This window comes from Balaenoptera borealis (assembly GCF_965194805.1).
Source record: "Balaenoptera borealis genome assembly, chromosome: 20".
Taxonomy (NCBI): domain Eukaryota; kingdom Metazoa; phylum Chordata; class Mammalia; order Artiodactyla; family Balaenopteridae; genus Balaenoptera; species Balaenoptera borealis.
In genome coordinates this window covers 14171162-14193387 of record NC_138879.1, presented here as the reverse complement: position 1 = coordinate 14193387, position 22226 = coordinate 14171162, and the positions used below count along the sequence as shown (strand labels likewise).

The window sequence follows — 22226 nt, the reverse complement described above, 5'->3', positions numbered from 1 at the left end:
TACCAAATCAGAAACTTGATTTAGAAGAACTCCTCCCTAGGGACTTCCCTGGCGGTCCAGTAGTTAAGACTTTGTGCTTCCACTGCAGGGGACACAGGTTCAATCCCTGGTTGGGGAACTAAGATCCCGCATGCTGCACGGTGTGGCCAAAAAAAGAAAGAAAGAGAGAAAACCAAGAGGGTGGGTGCTGTTGTCATATAGTACCTGGAATTGGATCTGATTAAACGTTCTTTTAAAAAAAAAAGAAGAAGAACTCCTCTCTAAACTTTTATTATCATCATATAAACTGAACAGAATACTCATGATCAATACATAAACAACACATACATAAATCCAAATTATAATCTCCAGTATTGACGAGGCATTCATAATATTTTACCACCATCCTAAGATTCAAGATGTAAAATAAATGCACACCCTACTTAAGAGAAACAGAAAATACATGGGAAGTCCTCCAACTTCTTGTCACTAAACCTACAGACGTACTGTTTCAACACTCATTCTTTTTTTCTTCCTTCCACTTACAATGTCTACTCTCCTAACACCATCCTTCTGCCTGTACTCTGGATCTCATACCCAACCCACCACTTTCTCAAGAACTTGTCCCTCCACTTCCTCTACCGATTGCCTCGTCAGTATTTAAACATACTCAAGTCTTGCCCATGCCTCCCCACTCCAGCCACCATCCTACCTCTTTTCCTTCATAATGAAACTACTTTAAAACACTGTCTACACTTTGTGACTTCACTTCTTTATATCCACTAATGCCTCAATCCACTGCAATTTGGCTTCTACTCTCACCATTGCCCCTATACTGCTTCTCCAAAGCTCTGGGGACCTAATTAATAAATCCATCCAATGGATACTTTTCATTCTTTATCACACTTGACCCCTGAGGGGTATTTGCCACTACTGACTACTCCCTCTTCTAAAACCCCTCTCTTCTTTTGGTTTCTGTTTAACACCACATTCACCTGGTTTTACACCAAGCATAAAATTCATTTAAAGTCTTTTCTGCCAGATCTTTTTCCTTTGCTCCACCCATGAAACTTGAGGTTCTTCAGGGCTTTACTTTAGGTCCTCTTTTACTCTATAAACCGAGGAGCACAGATATCCATCCTGTAAACCTCAGAATTATATGTAAACTGTTAATATGCTCAACAAAATATTAGCAAACTGAAACCACATTATCAAGTTGGATTCATCCCAGGATCACAAGGATGGTTCAACATATGAAAATCAATGTGATACACTACATCATCAAAAGACAAAAAAACCACATGATCATCTCAATAGGTGCAGAAAAAACATTTGATAAAATTCCACATCCATTCATGATAAAAACTACAGAGGGAACATATCTCAACATCATAAAAGCTATTTATGACAAAACCACAGCCAACATAATACTCAATGGTGAAAAGCTGAAAGACTTCCTGCTAAAATCTGGAACAAGACAAGGATGCCCACTCTCACCACTTCTATTCAACAGAGCATTGGTGCAGATGACATGATACTAGATATAGAAAACTCTAAAGACTCACACAAAAACCACTAGAACTGATAAACGAACTCGGCAAGGTAGCAGGATGCAAGATTAACATACAGAAATCTGTTGCATTTCTTTATACTAACAAAGAAATATCAGAAAGGGCAAGTAAAAAAAAAATTCCCTTTAAAATTGCATCAAAAAAAAAAAAAAAACCTTAGTAATAAACCTGACCAAGGAGGTGAAAGACTTATATGCTGAGAACTATAAAACACTGATAAAGGAAACTGAAGATGATTCAAAGAAATGGAAAGATATCCCATACTCTTGAAGAACACTGTTAAAATGGCCATACTACTCAAGGCAATCTACGATTTAATGTGATCCCTATCAAATTACCCATAACATTTTTCACAGAACTAGAACAAATAATCCTAAAATTTATATAGAACCGTGAAAGACCCAGAATTGCCAAAGCAATCCTAAGGCATAACCCTCCCAGACTTCAGACAATACTACAAAGCTATAGTAATCAAAACAGTGCAGTATTGGCCCAAAAACAGACATATGGATCAATGGAACAGAATAGAGAGCCCAGAAATAAACCCACAAACCTGTGTTCAATTACTCATCAACAAAGAAGGCAAGAATATACAATGGAGAAAACATCAGCAAGCGGTGTTGGGAAAACTGGACAGCCAAATGTAAATCAATGAAGTTAGAACACTCCCTCACACCATACACAAAAATAAACTTAAAATGGCTTAAAGATTTAAATATAAGACACAACACCATAAAACTGCTAGAGGAGAACACAGGCAAAGCATTCTCTGACATAAATCATACCAATGTTTTCTTAGGTCCATCTCCAAGACAACAGAAATAAAAGCAAAAATAAACAAATGGGACCTAATCAAATTTATAAACTTTTACACAGCAAAGGAAATCATAAACAAAACAAAAAGACAATCTACGGAATAGGAGAAAATATTTGCTAACAATGCAACTGACAAGGGCTTAATTTCCAAAATATACAAACAGCTCATACAACTCAATAACAAAAAATCAAACAACCCAATCAAAAAATGGGCAGAAATCTAAATAGACATTTCTCCAAAGAAGACATACAGATGGCCAACAGGTATATGGAAAGATGCTCAACATCATTAATTATTAGAGAAATGAAAATCAAAACTACAATGAGGTATCACATCACACTGGTCAAAATGGCCATCATTAAAAAGTCTACAAATAACAAATGCTGGAGAGGGTGTGGAGAAAAGGGAACCCTCCTACACTATTGGTGGGAATGTAAGTTGGTGCAGGTACTATGGGAAACAGTACGGAGGTTCCTCAAAAAACTTATTATCTGCCGTATGGTTCAGCAATCCCACTCCTGGGCATATATCTGGAGAAAACTCTAATGAGAAAAGATACATATACCCCAATGTTCATAGCACTATTTACAACAGCCAAGACATGGAAGCAACCTAAATGTCCATCAACAGATAAATGGATAAAAAAGAAGTGATAGAGCACAAGCAAGAAGAACTACAATCCTGCAGCCTGTGGAATGAAAACCACATTCACAGAAAGATATACAAAATGAAAAGGCAGAGGACTATGTACCAGATGAAGGAACAAGATAAAATCCCAGAAAAACAACTAAACAAAGTGGAGATAGGCAATCTTCCAGAAAAAGAATTCAGAATAATGACAGTGAAGATGATCCAGGACCTCGGAAAAAGAATGGAGGCAAAGATCGAGAAGATGCAAGAAATGTTTAACAAAGACCTTAGAAGAACTAAAGAACAAACACCTAGAAGAATTAACGAACAAACAGAGATGAACAATACAATAACTGAAATGAAAAATACACTAGAAGGAATCAATAGCAGAATAACGGATAATTGACCTGGAAGACAGAATGATGGAATTCACTGCTGCAGAATAGAAAAAAGAAAAAAGAATGAAAAGAAAAGAAGACAGACTAAGAGACCTCTGGGACAACATTAAACGCAACAACATTCGCATTATAGGGGTCCCAGAAGGAGGAGAGAGGAAGGACCTGAGAAAATATCTGAAGAGATTATAGTCGAAAACTTCCCTAACATGGGAAAGGAAATAGCCCCCCAAGTCCAGGAAGTGCAGAGAGTCCCAGGCAGGATAAACCCAAGGAGAAACACGCCGAGACACATAGTAATCAAATTGACAATATTTAAAGACAAAGAAAAATTACTGAAAGCAACAAGGGAAAAATGACAAATAACATACAAGGGAACTCCTATAAGGTTAACAGCTGATTTCTCAGCAGAAACTCTACAAGCCAGAAGGGAGTGGCATGATATATTTAAAGTGATGAAAGGGAAGAACCTACAACCAAGATTACTCTACCCAGCAAGGATCTCATTCATATTCGACGGAAAAATCAAAAGCTTTACAGACAAGCAAAAGCTAAGAATTCAGCACCACCAAACCAGCTCTACAACAAATGCTAAAGGAACTTCTCTAAGTGGGAAACACAAGAGAAGAAAAGGACCTACAAAAACAAACCCATAACAATTAAGAAAATGATAATAGGAACATACATATCAATAATTACCTTAAATGTGAATGGATTAAATGCTCCAACCAAAAGACACAGGCTCGCTGAATGGATACAAAAACAAGACCCATATATATGCTGTCTACAAGAGACCCACTTCAGACCTAGGGACACATACAGACTGAAAGTGAGGGGATGGAAAAAGATATTCCATGCAAATGGAAATCAAAAGAAAGCTGGAGTAGCAATACCCATATCAGATAAAATAGACTTTAAAATAAAGAATGTTACAAGAGACAAGGAAGGACACTACATAATGATCAAGGATCAATCCAAGAAGAAGATATAACAATTATAAATATATATGCACCCAACATAGGAGCACCTCAACACATAAGGCAACTGCTAACAGCTCTAAAAGAGGAAATCGACAGTAACACAATAATAGTGGGGGACTTTAACACCTCACTTACACCAATGCACAGATTATCCAGACTGAAAATTAATAAGGAAACACAAGCTTTAAATGACACAACAGACTAGATAGATTTAATTGATATTTATAGGACATTCCATCCAAAAACAGCAGATTACACTTTCTTCTCAAGTGCACATGGAACATTCTCCAGGATAGATCACATCTTGGGTCACAAATCAAGCCTCAGTAAATTTAAGAAAATTGAAATCACATCAAGCATCTTTTCTGACCACAACACTATGAGATTAGAAATCAATCACAGGGAAAACAACGTACAAAACACAAACACATGGAGGCTAAACAATACATTACTAAATAACCAAGAGATCACTGAAGAAATCAAAGAGGAAATCAAAAAATAGAGACAAATTACAACGAAAACACGACGATCCAAAACCTATGGTATGCAGCAAAAGCAGTTCTAAGAGGGAAGTTTATAGCAATACAAGGCTACCTCAAGAAACAAGAAAAATCTCAAATAAACAATCTAATCTTATACCTAAAGGAACTAAAGAAAACAAACAAAACCCAAAGTTAGTAGAAGGAAAGAAATCATAAAGATCAGAGCAGAAATAAATGAAATAGAAACAAAGAAAACAATAGCAAAGATCAATAAAGCTAAAAGCTGGTTCTTTGAGAAGATAAACAAAACTGATAAACCATTAGCCAGACTCATCAAGAAAAAGAGGGAGAGGACACATATCAATAAAATTAGAAATGAAAACAAGAGAAGTTACAAGAGACACCGCAGAAATACACAGCATCCTAAGAGACTACTACAAGCAACTTTATGCCAATAAAATGGACAACCTGGAAGAAATGGACAAATTCTTAGAAAGGTATAAACTTCCAAGACTGAACCAGGAAGAAACAGAAAATATGAACAGACCAATCACAAGTAAGGAAATTGAAACTGTGATTTAAAATCTTCCAACAAACAAAAGTCCAGGACCAGATGGTTTCACAGGTGAATTCTATCAAACATTTAGAGAAGAGCTAACACCCATCCTTCTCAAACTCTTCCAAAAAATTGCAGAGGAAGGAACACTCCCAAACTCATTCTATGAGCCCACCATCACCCTGATACCAAAACCAAAGATACTACAAAAAAAAGAAAATTACAGACCAATATTACTGATGAATATAGATGCAAAAATCCTCAACAAAATACTAGCAATCAGAATCCAACAACACGGGCCTCCCTGGTGGCACAGTGGTTAAGAACTCGCCTGCCAATGCAGGGGATACGGGTTCGAGCCCTGGTCCAGGAAGATCCCACATGCCGCGGAGCAACTAAGCCCAGGCACCACTACTGAGCCTGCGCTCTACAGCCTGTGAGCCACAACTACTGAGCCTGCGTGGCACACCTACCGAAGCCCGTGCGCCTAGAGCCCGTGCTCCACAATGAGAAGCCACCACAATGAGAAGCCCGCACACTGCAATGAAGAGTAGCCCCCACCCGCCGCAACTAGAGAAAGCCCGCGCACAGCAATGAAGACCCAACAAAGCCAAAGATAAATAAAATTTAAAAAAAAAGAATCCAACAACACATTAAAAGGATCATACACCATGATCAAGTGGGATTTATCCCAGGGATGCAAGGATTCTTCAATGTACGCATATCAATCAACGTGATACACCATATTAACAAAGTGAAGAATAAAAACCATATGATCATCTCAGTAGACGTAGAAAAAGCTTTTGACAAAATTCAACACCCATTTATGATAAAAACTCTCCAGAAAGTGGGCATAGAGGGAACCTACCTCAACATAATAAAGGCTATATATGACAAACCCACAGCAAACATCATTCTCAATGGTGAAAAACTGAAAGCATTTCCTCAAACATCAGGAACAAGACAAGGATGTCCACTCTCACCACTATTATTCAACATAGTTTTGGAAGTCCTAGCCACGGCAATCAGAGAAGAAAAAGAAATAAAAGGAATCCAAATCGGAAAAGAAGAAGTAAAACTGTCACTGTTTGCAGATGACATGATACTATACATAGAGAATCCTAAAGATGCCACCAGAAAACTACTAGAGCTAATCAATGAATTTGACAAAGTTGCAAGATACAAAATCAATGCACAGAAATCTCTTGCATTCCTATACACTAATGGTGAAAAATCTGAAAGAGAAATTAAGGAAACACTCCCATTTACCATTGCAACAAAAAGAATAAAATACCTAGGAATAAACCTACCTAGGGAGACAAAAGACCTGTATGCAGAAAACTATATGATACTGATGAAAGAAATTAAAGATGATACAAACAGATGGAGAGATATACCATGTTCTTGGATTGGAAGAATCAATATTGTGAAAATGACTATACTACCCAAAGCAATCTACAGATTCAATGCAATCCCTACCAAATTACCAATGGCATTGTTTACAGAACTAGAACAAAAAAATCTTAAAATCTGTATGGAGACACAAAAGACCCCAAATAGCCAAGCAGTCTTGAAGGAAAAAAACAGAGCTGGAGGAATCAGACTCCCTGACTTCAGCTACGCTACAAGGCTACAGTAATCAAGACAATATGGTACTGGCACAGAAACAGAAATACAGATCAATGGAACAGGATAGAAAGCCCAGAGATAAACCCACGCACCTATGGTCAACTAATCTATGACAAAGGAGGCAAGGATATACAATGGAGAAAAGACAGTCCCTTCAACAACTGGTGCTGGGAAAACTGAACAGCTACACGTAAAAGAATGAAATTAGAACACTCCCTAACACCATACACAAAAATAAACTCAAAATGGATTCAAGACCTAAATGTAAGACTGGACACTATAAAACTCTTAGAGGAAAACACAGGAAGAACACTCTTTGACATAAATCACAGCAAGATCTTTTTTGATCCATCTCCTAGAGTAATGGAAATAAAAACAAAAATAAACAAATGGGACCTAATGAAACTTCAAAGCTTTTGCACAGCAAAGGAAACTATAAACAAGACGAAAAGACAACCCTCATAATAGGAGAAAATATTTGCAAACGAATCAACGGACAAAGGATTAATCTCCAAAATATATAAACAGCTCATGCAGCTCAATATTAAAAAAAAAAACAACCCGATCCAAAAATGGGCAGAAGACCTAAACAGACATTTCTCCAAAGAAGACATACAGATGGCCAAGAAGCACATGAAAAGCTGCTCAACATCACTAATTATTAGAGAAATGCAAATCAAAACTACAATGAGGTATCACCTCACGCCAGTTAGAATGGGCATCATCAGAAAATCTACAAACAACAAATGCTGGAGAGGGTGTGGAGAAAAGGGAATCCTCTTGCACCGTTGGTGGGAATGTAAATTGATACAGCCACTATGGAGAACAGTACGGAGGTTCCTTAAAAAACTAAAAATAGAATTACCTTTTGATCCAGCAATCCCACTACTGGGTATATACCCAGAGAAAACCATAATTCAAAAAGACACATGCACCCCAATGTTCATTGCTGCGCTATTTACAATAGCCAGGTCATGGAAGCAACCTAAATGCCCATCGACAGATGAATGGATAAAGAAGATGTGGTACATATATACAATGGAGTATTACTCAGCCATAAAAAGGAACGAAATTGGGTCATTTATTGAGACGTGGATGGATCTAGAGACTGTCATACAGAGTGACGTTAAGTCAGAAAGAGAAAAACAAATATCGTATATTAACGCATATATGTGGAACCTAGAAAAATGGTACAGATGAACCGGTTTGCAGGGCAGAAATTGAGACACAGATGTAGAGAACAAACATACGGACACCAAGGGGGGAAAGTGGTGGGCGGGGGTGGGTAGGGTGGTGATGGGATGAATTGGGAGATTGGGATTGACATATATACACTAACATGTACAAAATGGATAACTAATAAGAACCTTCTGTATAAAAATAAATAAGAAATTTTAAAAATATAAAAATAAAAAATTCTTTTAATAAAAAATAAATTTAATTAATTAATTTAAAAAAGAAAGAAAAAAGATGTGATACACACACACACACACACACACACACACACTCTGGAATACTACTCGGCCATAAAAAAGAATGAAATAAGGCCATTTGCAACTACATGGATGGACCTAGAGATTATCATACTAAGTGAAGTAAATCAGAAAGACAAATACCATATGCTATCACTTACATGTGGAATCTAAAATATGATACAGGGACCTCCTTGGTGGCGCAGTGGTTAAGACTCTGCACTCCCAACACAGGAGACCTGGGTTCGATCCCTGGTCAAGGAACTAGATCCCACATGCATGCCGCAATTAAGAGTTCACAAGCCACAACTAAGGAGCTGGAGAGCCGCAACTAAGGAGCCTGCTGCAACTAAGACCCAGCACAACCAAATAAAGAAATAAATATTTTTTAAAAAATAAAATATAATACAAATGAACTTATTTATAAAACAGAAACAGACTCACAGACATAGAAAACAAACTTATGGTTACCAAAAGGGAAAGGTGGTGGGGAGGGATAAATTAGGAGTTTGGGATTAGCAGATACAAACTACTATATATAAAACAGATAAACAACAAGGTCCTACTGTATAGCACAGGGGACTATATTCAGTATCCTGTAATAAACCATAGTGGGAAAGAAAAACAAAATAAAAACAAAAACTGTTATATGCACGTGTACTTTTCTGGGGAGAAAGTTCATAGTTCAACAGTTTGACAAAGCTCCTCCTCCCGTCTTGAAAGATAAATTTGAAGAGCCACTTTCCCATACATTCTCCCTGGTCTTTACTATTTTGATGAAACCTCAAGCTATAAACCCAACCCTTAGCTCTTTGTTGAACTCCAGGTCCACACAGGCACACTAAATATGCCCTCAAATTAAAATCACCATCCCCCTGCTTCCCTCAAACTCCTTCTCCAGTTTACTTTCTTTCAATAAATATCCTTGCTTTCCACTCCATTGCCCTAGTCAGAAACTTCCATAGCAACCTTCACTACTCCTCCCCCTCCCCACCTCCTGGCAATTACCAATTCTAATCAACTCTGCCTCTGAAATATCCTTCGTCTGTCCACTTCTCCCTATTACCAGTGCCATCACCCTAGTCCAGGCCACCATCAACTACTGTTTAGGTCATTACAACAGCCTCCCCATCAGTCCCCTGCCTTAAGCCTCAACTGCCTCCAATCAGCTCTCCACACTGGACCTAAAGTGATCTTTCTAAAAATATAATTTAATTCCTTCCATTTCCCCTCCTAATAACATTCCAAAACATGCTTAAAACATTCCTCAAAACAATCTTTCCACCTGTGCTCTGGATCGCATATCCAACCTACCACTTTCTCAGGAAACTTGTCTCTCGTCTCCTCTACTGACCTCCATCCTCAGAACATTGCCAAGGTCTTGCCCAAAACCTATTTGGTTTACAAACCCATCAGGCCCTGGCTCCTGCTTACCTTTCTGACCTCATCTTCCACCACCACCCCTCCCCTCCAAGAATCCAAGTCCAAGATCCAGCCACAGTAAACCTTCACTTTCTCAAATACATTCCATCTCTCACCCACAGCCTTCATGTGCCATTCCCTCCGCCTGAAACATTTTTCCCAGGCTTCTTCACCTACTCATCTTTTAGGTCTCAAAAGGGAAGAAAGCTTTTTAGAACGTGTTTCTCTCAACCTTCTGTCCACTTGTATTTTCACAGAAGCCCATGCTTATCACCGGCACTCGTTACACTTTATTATAAGTTTTTAAGTTTAGAATGTTGCTTATAACTACAAAGGTGGTAAACTCTACCCAGCATAAATCATGTCTGCATCATTTCTTTATATCTCCCGCACCAAACAAACACTGCTCCAGGAGTTTAATGGGCACTCAGTAAAATGCTAAATGAATAAAACAAACTCTAAAATAATCTAAAATAATTTCACTGAAAGGGCGACTTTTTATACTATGTGACAGACAGATTACCAATCTGCAAGTAATCATAATTTTGACTTAATGAAATCTCATTGTTATCATTTCCCTCTATTTAAAACATACTCATCAGGTCATGTTTGACAAATTTTCTTTTAATCACAAATAAGATGTTGCTAATATATGACTAAGTTGGTTTTTTTTTCCCCTTTTTTTTTTTTTTTTAAACATCTTTATTGAAGCATAATTGCCTTACAATGGTGTGTTAGCTTCTGCTGTATAACAAAGTGAATCAGTTATACATATACAATATGTTCCCATATCTCTTCCCTCTTGCATCTCCCTCCCTATGACTAAGTTTTAAAGGGGTAATTGAAAAAATCGAGAGCAGAATGAACTTTAAAGTCGGGTTCAAAGTTTATAAAGAGAAATTTTAGCAACCCTGAGACTAAGGAAGATAACACAGAGAAACAAGACTAATTTAAAACAAAGAAATATCAAGATTGGTCAGACTGCTAACTTTAACACTAGATCTCAAAAGCGTCAGACAGTCTTTTAATTATTTATACCCTAGAAACAGAAACTCGTACTTGTAAATTTTAAAAGGAAATTGTCAAGCACCATTTGAGATTTTGGTAATTTGTTTACATAAATAAATTTTTACCCCTTGGAGTCTTTACTGTTCTTTTTCTTGGGAATGTACTCTGGGTACTAGAACCACACCCCACTGCTCTTTCTGTCCTCAGTACCAATTATAAGAGCTCAGTAAATGCTCAATGAATTGATGAATTTCACTAGAACAAACTCCTATTTGTCACCATAACAAATTCTCAGCTAAGGAGGTATATATCAGAATCTCCTGAGGAATGTATGTATAATATTATAATGTGATTTTTATATTTGTAGTATAATTTTACATTTATATTTGCATAAATTTATATTTGTAAATCTATCATTTTTTGTAACAGAAACTATAGAAAGTTGAGCCAAGATTGGGAATCGTGGCGCTTGGGAAGGGTAGCGGTGCAGAAGAACTTTCATTTTTGTTTTCTAAATGATTATTACAGGAGAGAGGTAAAAAATAATGTTGAGAAACACTAAACTAAATTACTGGAAGGGACTAGCAGGAGAGAAACCCTGTAAGCGGGGTGGGGCCAGAACAAAGGCTAAGGAGTGTACACTTCCACTTAGACAGCTATCAATATTTCAAATTTTTTAATGTTTAGTAAGTTTTCTATTGAAATAATTTATAAAGAAAGGTGCAGAATTCTTAAGAATATAATTCAATGAACTTCCACTAATTTCTGTACTAAAACAAAACATTATACTGGACTCCAGATATTATCATCACTGATAACTACAAATGTGGCATTATACCAGCACAGTACCATTACTTCAAATTCCATTAGGGACCATGTCTCCCACAGCCTGTAGATCTGCACTAGATTAATTTTACTAGACTAATTTGATCATGTTACTACCCCTCTCAAATTCCTTCAAAGCATTTCTCATTCTTATGTCTACACTCCCAAAACCTAAAACCTGTTCTAGCTATTCTACTCTTCAGCAGATAGATGGGTTTGAAATAGAGGAGATAATCAAAATAAGGCAAGATCAGCCTTGCTGGTATACTGGTAACTTCCTCTCTATTTCACACACAAGGAGATGTGACCATCTTTTTTTTTTTTTTTAATAATTTATGTACTTATTTATTTATGTGACCATCTTTTTTTAAATAAATTTATTTATTTATTCATTCATTCATTCATTCACGCATTCTTGGCTGTGCTGGGTCTTCAATCCTGCGCAGAGGCTTCCTCTAGTTGCAGCGAGCAGGGACCACTCTTCATTGCAGTGCGTGGGCTTCTCATTGCGGTGGCTTCTCTTGTTGTGAGGCACAGGCTCTAGGTGCACGGGCTTCAGTAGTTGTGGCTCGCAGGCTTCAGCAGTTGTGGCTCTGGGCTCTAAAGCGTAGGCTCAGTAGTTGTGGCACACGGGCTTAGTTGCTCCGCTGCATGTGGGATCCTCCCACACCAGGGCTCAAACCTGTGTCCCCTGCATTGGCAGGCAGATTCTTAACCACTGCACCCACCAGGGAAGTCCCCAGACGTGACCACCTTGAGATGCTTAACGAGAAGGGAGCACTCCTTCATTCACTCTTTCATTAACATTTCCTGAACACCCACTTTGTGCCAAGTGCAATGATAGATTCTGCAGATACAAAGATAAATAAGACACAGTCCTTTGCCCTCAGAGCTTGCAGGTCAGGTATAATATCATGCCGTAAGTGCTTTTTGTTGTTTTCTCAAGAAATATTTTTAAATTTCATAAAAATGTCCTTTAGTATATTTTATTTGAGGCAGTGATTGGAAGAAACTACTTGCAGAAGTGCAGATGCAATAAATATTATCATTTCATTTAAGCTGATAATTTCTTTTTCTGGTTGGAAAAGAGCTATCTATATGCAACACACCATCTAATAATATCAGAGTATAAATCCCAGCTGCAGAAATAGAATGCTATTGCTGCTCTTACTGAGTTGTACTCATAATGAATGGCTGCCTATGCTAAATCTGAATAAAACTCCCAACTGCTCAATATCTTCTTGCCAAAAATTCCCTTTCCTCCTCCAGACTGGAGTTGCATTCCAATTACACTGCTGATCGGAATGAGGCTGCTTGAAAGAAAAAAACCACTCAGACATCCCATTTTCCTTCACCCCACAAAAACAGATTTTATAATATAGTACTGTTCCTGAAAGTTGTACAGACTATTTTTCAACAGAGTAGATTACTCTGTATTTTCTCTGAACTTATATTAACATTGTAAAATAAAACTGAAGTTGAGGACAGCATTCCTAAACAAATTCCAACAGGATGGCCTAGTGCTTTAAAAATGTCTACAATATACACCCTTCCTGATCACGGGCACATGACAACAATTTAGATCTTTCTGTTCCAAGAAACAACCTCTACCTCAACTCCTAAACACAAAATTTAAGTTCTACTGAAAACGTGTACACAATATAATTATTACATATGTTTCAGTTATTGTTGCTTGAAACAGGAGCACTACACAAAGATTCATATTCAAGAGCGTTATTACCCCAAAAAAGCATTACTACAAAATGCTGTACTTAGCAGAAATATCAGATACAACCTTATTTACACAATAATGAAATAGTTAAGGATGACAAATAGCATGCGCAAATATTACACAGCCATTAAAATTATGTAAATATTTATTGATAAGAAAATATTTCTTAATATGCTGTTAAGAGTAAAAGTTCATTTATTAAATAGTACATTAAATAAAAAGGAATTTTAGTAAGGAATATAAAAAGACTGGATAACATTTATTGAATATTTACTATGTGCAAGTGTATACCAACCACTCTGTGAAGTTAAGTAGTAGCATTACCTATATTTTACTTTTTTTTTTTTTTGGCCACGCAGCATGTGGGATCTTAGTTCCCCAACCAGGGATTGAACCCGTGCCCCCTGCAGTGGAAGTGAGGAGTCTTAACCACTGAACCACCAGGGAAGTCCCTACCTACATTTTAGAGATAAAGAAATTGAGGTTCAGGCATAAAAGACTTGCCAAAGATTACACTGTAAGTGCTAAAGTGGAGACACCAATTCAAATAGTCTAATCACAGAATCCAAACTCTTCACCACCATATATAGAATTGAACATAGACTGTCAGGTTAGCTCCTCCTTTTTAAAGGAACTTAACACGCTAAAGCAACTACTGGTGAAACAGGTTCACAGAAACAGCTAATAGAAACCCAGGTTGCACAAGGACCTCCTCCAAAAGATGAGCAATTTCTCTCTTTCAATAGATTATAGTTTACCTCTACAATCATATTAAACCTGCTTTTAACTAAATATCTTGTTACAGTGCCATTTAATCAAGAAATTTTAGGCAATCCGTTTCATGCATGTTACAAAACAAACTGGCCTCTAAGTTTAGCTTCATGTATTTAGTATCTGGCAGGTAGTTAATTTATTAATAATTAGTATATAGATGATGTATTAAAAGATACAGGTTCTACCAAAATGAGGTAAATACTCTTACCAAAAAAAAAAAGTCACCATTTAAATATTTCATCAAAGGCAAAACTGTTTCTCAAGTTAACCAACTGAAAATGACCCTTCCAGTTCACTCATATCAAACAACTTTTAAGTAACTACTTTTTTTTTCACCTTGCAAGTTCTTATTTACTATGGCAGGTGAGCATGCAGCCAACTCATACGATATCCATAAAATATATATATATATATACACATATTCATAGATATATATATATATATCTACTTTCAAAACAAGGGCAAACACAGACAAACTTTGATTCTAACCAAATACTTCATGAAAATTTACATTTCATAAAATGTAACTACTTTTTTTAACATCTTTATTGGAGTATAATTGTTTTACAATGTTGTGTTAGTTTCTGCTGTATAACAAAGTGAATCAGCTATATGTGTATATATATCCCCATATCCCCTCCCTCTTGTGTCTCCCTCCCACCCTCCCTATCCCACCTCTCTAGGTGGTCACAAAGCACCGAGCTGATCTCCCTATGCGATGCAGCTGCTTCCCACTAGCTATTTTACATTTGGTAGTGTATACATGTCCATGCCACTCTCTTACTTCGTCCCAGCTTACCCTTCCCCCTCCCCATGTCCTCAGGTCCATTCTCTACGTCTGCGTCTTTATTCCTGTCCTGCCCCTAGGTCCATCAGAACCATTTTTTTTTTTAGATTCCATATATATGCGTGTAACTACTTTTTTTAAAAATTTTCAAACATATGAAGATTTTACTCGAAAAAATTTCCCTAACAAGTATACTTTTTAACTGAATAAAACTGAAACAAGATTAGGGTGTACAAATAAGTTTTAAAAAAATTAAGTGCAAACTTTTTCAACACAAAAACAATGATCTACTTTGACATAATAAGGGCAGATATTATTTCTTCCACAACTGTAAATATTTACCTTATAGTGATCAGAGGTAATTTTAAAATAAAGTTTCTCTTATAAACATAATAATCAAGTTCTGGCGTAAGTTCACATGTTTTTTTAAAAAAAAAAGGTTCCGCTAAAGCCAAGCAACATATTCAGCATGAAATAAATGTAAAGCATGTAGTCTAGGTACTTGGCATGTAGCAGGCAAACTATAGAAGCTGTTATTGTAAGAAACTATCTAAAAGCATTTCTGCTGTCTTAAATCAAAATTTCCTTGAATTCATTTCTCCAATTTGAGGATGAAAATACATAAAAGTACTACCCTTCATTCATAAGGATGGTAAATTCACTATGACTTAAGGACCTCCAATGCAGTTTGCAGACTGAACGTTATCAGGCTAGTGCTACTGGAGACAGCCACTGCCCCTTCCTCACTGGACACCTTCATTCAAACACTCATTTCTTAACTGGTGGCTGCTCAAGAGATTGATTTAGTATATCTAAACCATACAATAATTTACTTTCTTCATCAAAACACCAAGAGAAGGAAATCTTAGTATAAAATTCAAGAATATAGTTGCAATGAAGCCTTAACACTATTCTACACCTAGGGGAAAAGTTACATCACTTTCTGGCCACTCCCAGGTTTCTCTCCTTTACCCTCTTTTTCTAGAGACATTCACAGAGACAGCATACTATAGTGTTAAGCTATAAGCACTATATAAAGTTAAACACTTAGAGTCAGAATGCCTGTGTTTGAACCAGGTGCTGTCACTTATTAACTTGTGACCCTGAACAACTACTTAAGGCCTCTTTACCTCAGATATCTCATCTGTTACGATGAGGAATACTAGGAGCCACCTCATAGTGTTGTTTTAAAGATTAAATAAATTGAAACACATAAAACACCTGGAACAGTACCTGGTATACAGCAAGTGCTCAATAAATATTAGCTATTATTATTCTTTCTACTCTAAAATTTCAAATAAAATTAATCCATCAGGTTGCAAGCACCTTAAACAGCAAGAAAGGGATCTTCTCACAACCTGGTGAGAAGCCTGTCTTAGTTCAGGCTGCTGTAATAAATACCATAGACTGGGTGGCTTAAACAACATTCATTTTTCACAGTTCTGAGGCTGGCAAGTCCAAGATGAAGGTACAGGCAAATTCAATGTCTGGTGAGGATCCCCTTCCTGTTTTGCAGCCACCTTCTTGCTGTATCCTCACATTGCCAAAAGAAGTATCATCTCTCCTGAAGGGCACTAATCCCAATCATGAGGGCTCCACCTTCATGACACAATTACCTCCCAAAGGCCCCACCTTCTTATACCATCACACTGGGGATTAGGGTTTCTTTTTTTTTTTGGTTTGCAGGATCTTAGTTCCCCAACCAGGGATCAAACCCATGCCCCCAGCAGTGGAAGTGCAGAGTCCTAACCACTGCACCACCAGGGAATTCCCAGATTAGGGTTTCAACATATGAAATACGGGGGGACACAGACACAAATATTCAGTCAATAAGAAAGTTTATGTACCTAGTAAGCTTTTGGTAAATATTGATGAGTCTCAATCTGTATGTCTAGCCTCACTCCTCTCTCAAAATCCAAGCCCACATTTCAACTGCCTACCACACATACCCACTTGGATACCTTACCAGCACTTGAAATTATCTTTATTCAAAATTGAATTAATCAGCTTCCCTACTGAACCAGCTCTTTTTCCTTTTGACCTCCCTAGTTCTGTGAACTGCAACACATACTTGCAATCATCCAGAAAGCAAATGTCTTTCTTATCTCTCCATCTCCCTGAACACCTAAAGTAGTTGCCAGATTATATCAGGTATCATATATCTCTCTGCCTATTTCCATTTACAATATTCACATTTAAATAATATAGCTACAGCATTTTATAATGTGCCCCCAAAATTTGTGCACAGAGTCTTTGGCTCAGCCCTTACAAGTTTGGAAGTTATGTTCTAAAATCCACAGAAAGGGAAACTACAACTCAAAAGTTGTGGCCGGTTCCAACCTGTCACCTAGTAAATGAGCTTAGGTTATTTTGAATCCAGATTCCATCTTCATTTTCTATAGATTCCTCACTCAGAGGCTGTCATGATCCCTTCTTTCTCTCTCATTAACCCCTACATTGAAAATATCATCCTCTTTGTCCCCTCAAATAAGCCCAGGACTTTTCTGCCTTTGCCTTTATTCCAAATGCTCTCCCCACCCCAAGTGCTATTATTCTAACTACTGGGAATTTTTTTTTTTTTTTTTTTTTTTTGGCTGTACCATGTGACATGTAGGATCTTAGTTCCCCAACCAGGGATCGAACCCGCGCCCCTTGCATTGGAAGCACAGAGTCTTAACCACTGGAATGCCAGGGAAGTCCCTATTCTAACTACTGACCCTCAAAATCTTATCCATTCATCAAATTTCAACTCCATGTGATAACTTTTCTGATTTCTCCTTCTTTCTCACAATCTGATTTTGATCTCTCCCTTCCTGTGCGCTTCCAATACTGGGTCTACTTGTTTTGAATGTTCCTTCTCATTTTGCTTGTATTAAACATACTCACACGATGTCTAACCCTTCCCTTTATGTCCCATTAAGCTGTAAATTTCTTGAAGACAAAGTTTGGCTTATTTTTCTCTCTCCTACAGTTTATTATATTATATGCACTCAAATACTTGCTGAATCAATGAAAATCTTCCAAAAACCACTGACAAGGCATAAGGATGAGCAAACTAAAAGGTAAATAATAAAACAAAACTCACTCCTTGATTCCTTTAGCCTAATTTTTGTTCAAAAAATCTTTTTAAGTCAGGATGGCTTCCTCAACTAATTGTAAGCACTCTGTTTTACCAGAGGGCCCAACTACCTACTGGGGCCCTTTCCTAATAACAGATCTCATTGAGCTTTCTCTCTCATACACAATAAAAAGGTATACTGTCACATGATATTATCCAAATTTATTAACCTATTTTTAGAACAGTGCAAATAAGGATAAGCTCCCAGGTCTTCTGCATTCTTCCAGGCTCTAAAAACTGTAGTCACTCAAGTACCTGATGACCTACTCTAACAGAGTAAAGTGCCAAAAATATTTAGTTTCCCAAATAGGCTCCGTTTGTAAACACAGGCCACCAGCATAAATAAGAAAGAAGACTGCAACTATAAAAAGCACTGTAATTATAAGAAAATAATTCCTTATAACTTCATGTTTTTGAAATATTTCCAAGGTTGACTGGGAATTACTAAATTTAATAAACTTTTATTTTAGAATAAACTGATTTACAGAAAAGTTATAAAGATAGTCCAGTATTCTTATACATTCCACACCCATTTATCCTATTCTTAACATTTTACATTAGTATATTTCTCACAATTTAATGAACCAATATTGATACATTATTAAATAAGTTCACATTTTATTCAGATTTCCTTAGTTTTCACATAATGTCTTTTATCTGTTCCAAGATCCCACCGAGGGTACCATATTTCATTTAGTCATCATGTCTCCTTAGGCTCCTCTTGGATGTGATAGCTTCTCAGACTTTGTTATTGTTATTCATGACCTTGACAGTTTTGAGGAATACTGGTCAGGTATTTTGTAGAATGCCACTCTACTGAATTTGTCTGATTTCTCATGATTATTCTGGGTTTAAGGGTTGTTGGGAGGAAGACCACAAAAATAAAGGTCTCATTCTCATAACACCATATCAAGGGTATATATTATCAGCATGAGTTATCACTGTTGATATTAACCTTGACCTGGCTGAAGTAATGTTTGTAAGGTTTCTCCACTGTAAAGGTACTCTTTTATCCTCCTTTCCATACTGTACTCTTTGGAGGAAATCACTATGTGCAACCCACACTTAAGGACCAGGGAGTTATTCTCCCCCTCCTTAAAACTGGAATATCTACATAAATTATTTATAATTCTGCATAGGAAATGTATCTATCCTCCTCCATTTATTTATGTATCATATATGAGTATGGACTCATAAAAATATTTATTTTATATGCTGGGTTATAATCCAATACTACTTTATTTTCTTGTTCAAACTGTGCCAGCTTTAGCCATTAGGAGCTCTTTCAGTTGGTTCCTGTGATCCTTTGACATACCCACATGACTGACGTGAGAAGGGGCACACTTCTGTACTTTCTGACACTAGAAAATGCTCTAGGCTCGTCTTGCATGTTCCCTGCCCCAGCCCTAGAATTGGTCATTTCTCCAAGGAACCCTGGGATTATCACATTTAAACATCAATAAAGACCCACATTTTTCAAATATAAAAAATTAGTTAAGCTAACTAACCCTTCAGTTCCTAAGGTCTTCCCCTACCATAACATTAAACTCCAGGAGGCTAAGAACTTGTTTTTTGATCTCCATTGCATCCCCAGAGCTTAGAAAACCATGCACAGAGTACACATTCAATAACTACTAAAAATATTGAAATCTTAGAAATTCTGAAGCTCCACAAGAGGGCTCAGGATTGAGCCACAATATAACTCGCCATTCCAATGGAATCTGCGTAGATTTGTCATGTTTAGACTCCTGTTCTAACATCACTCTCTCTAATTCACTGCATTGTCTTACAGTAAACAAAAGGCTTCCTTTTTCCACTGCTCCTCCCTCTTATTCCACAGCAAGCCCAAAGATTGTTAAGTATTCCCCAGTAAAATTTCCAATAGGACTAATGCATTTCCTAGATTCTTTCTGTAATGGCATACTGCCATTTACATCATCCCGTCCAAGTTCTATTCAAATGATCATTTTAACTTTCTATGTAGAGTTTAAATGAAAGGCATAATGCCAAATCCTTATCAACACTGGCAGCAGAAGAAAAATTGACAATGAAAGTGCCAAAAATCTACTGATACCTGTTTACACAAAATGCCCCCTCAAACACCAAGTAGGTATGTATGTAAAATAAAGCATCTGAAACCTACCAATATCTTTTTATAAATCTGTAATACGTAAAAGGAAAAAGCATAAGCTAAACATATACTGTCTTATGTGTACACTGTTTGATTATAATTTGAAGGCATGTTTCCACAGCCTATCCAAACACATGCAAAAATAAGTCAAGATTATAATGGAATGGTCCTACTAAACAACTTTATATCTACAATATAATTACAATATTCACTAAATAGTTTTTGATGGCTTATTTTTTAGAAAAAGTTACTGGAGAGAAAAAGAAAACTACTCACTACTAACCAAAATGCAAGTCATGTAGTTCTACTTTAACCTTAACAGGATATCAAAATGCTATTAAATTATATTACCTCAATAAAATGTAATCTATAGCTACAGCATGAGCCATAGAAGAAAAGTGTGATCCTGATCACAGCTGACTGGATGATGAGCAGCCACCGTGTCCGCAATGATCCATCCAGTCGGATCCTCTCTCCTGTGAAACTAGCATTGGGAGTCAGAGCCACTACAAAGAAGGAAGCATACCACTTAGAAACAGAAGAGTTCTAAATGGCCTGAGGGGGCCACTGGGAACAGCTGTCTAAGTTCCTGAGGCTTTCCATTTCCTGGATCCTGTCTCACTTAAAGCCAGGCTGCACATTCCCCTCCGGTACGAAAACTGTATCCTCCCAATAATGTCTCTTTTGGGTTAAGTTAGTCTGAGTGGGTTGTTTTCCTGTTACTTGCAACCAAAACTGGCTTCATTAGAATAAAGGTAATCTACAACGCTAACCAAAACACTCTCAAAGCAAAAGGCACTTAACCAAAAGTAAAAATATGTTAAACCCAAAAGTCATTAACATTTTATAAATCAAAATGTTTTCAAATATTAGTTCCAATCTTAAATATCAACAGAACAGTATTTGTGTTAAATAAAACTGCCATGCAGACAAGAACATATGAATATGCTTACAGAATTTTGTATTCAACAGATATCTCTGTTCTAAAATCCTGTCAGCAAATTAACATCAGTGTAGATCATGTAGGTTACTATAGATTAGGGCCAACATACATAGACTCTCCTCTCTGGGAGTGGGGGTCCCAGGACTAAATTCCCAGGTGACGCTGCTGCTGCTGGTCTCTGTACCACACTTTGAAAACCACAGCCGTAGAGTAGTGTTCTTAACTTTTAGGGGGATGCGATGGTGGTGGTAAAGGGCCACTTCGAAAATCTGATGAAAACGTGTACTTACAGACACACACACACACACACACACACACACACACACACACACACACACACAGACATACATTAAAGGGTTTATGGAAACTCAGAAGCTCATCCACATCCTCTTCCAAAGGATTCTAAGTTAAGAAACACATTAAAATAGTAACATAGGGTCCTTACATATCCATGTTTTTCAAGTACACTTTGGAACTTTTACCTAAAGTTTATTTCACACATTCACCTTGATTTTTTAAAGAGCACAGGCTTTTTCATTCAAATTACTAATTAACATAAAGAAGAATCTGTTTTAGAAACCTACCTGAAAACAATTTCATCTTGTCATGAAAAAAAAAAAAAAAAAATCATATCTACAGGGACTTCCCTGGCATCCAGTAGTTAAGACTCCTCCTTCCAATGCAGGGGGTACGGTTCAATCCCTGGTTGGGGAGCTAAGATCCCACATGTCTCGCAGCCAAAAAACCAAAATAGAAAATAGAAGTAATACTGTAACAGATTCAATAAAGACTTTAAAAATGGTCCACATCAAAAAAAAAAAAAAAACTTAAAAAAAATTATATCTACAAAATAAGACAAAATCTGTATCTAGATTTAATTAAACACAAAAGAAAAACATTTAGGAATAACTAAATTATACATGAAAGACATACCTGTATTCCCTTCAAAAACAAACAACCTCTAGATTACAGCTA

At 36.9% G+C, this 22226-nt stretch overlaps 1 protein-coding gene and 1 long non-coding RNA gene across 3 annotated transcripts in view; one reads left to right on the top strand and one right to left on the bottom strand.

Moving 5' to 3' along the window:
• SMURF2 (SMAD specific E3 ubiquitin protein ligase 2) overlaps positions 1-22226 on the bottom strand; it is a 117809-nt gene that overhangs the window by 48965 nt on the left and 46618 nt on the right. The window lies entirely within an intron of this gene.
• The window catches only part of LOC309619052, a 373591-nt gene continuing 351567 nt past the window's right edge, over positions 203-22226 (top strand). The window contains exon 1 of the long non-coding RNA XR_014238735.1: positions 203-17284. This is a non-coding gene — a long non-coding RNA (uncharacterized lncRNA). The remainder of the gene's footprint in view (positions 17285-22226) is intronic.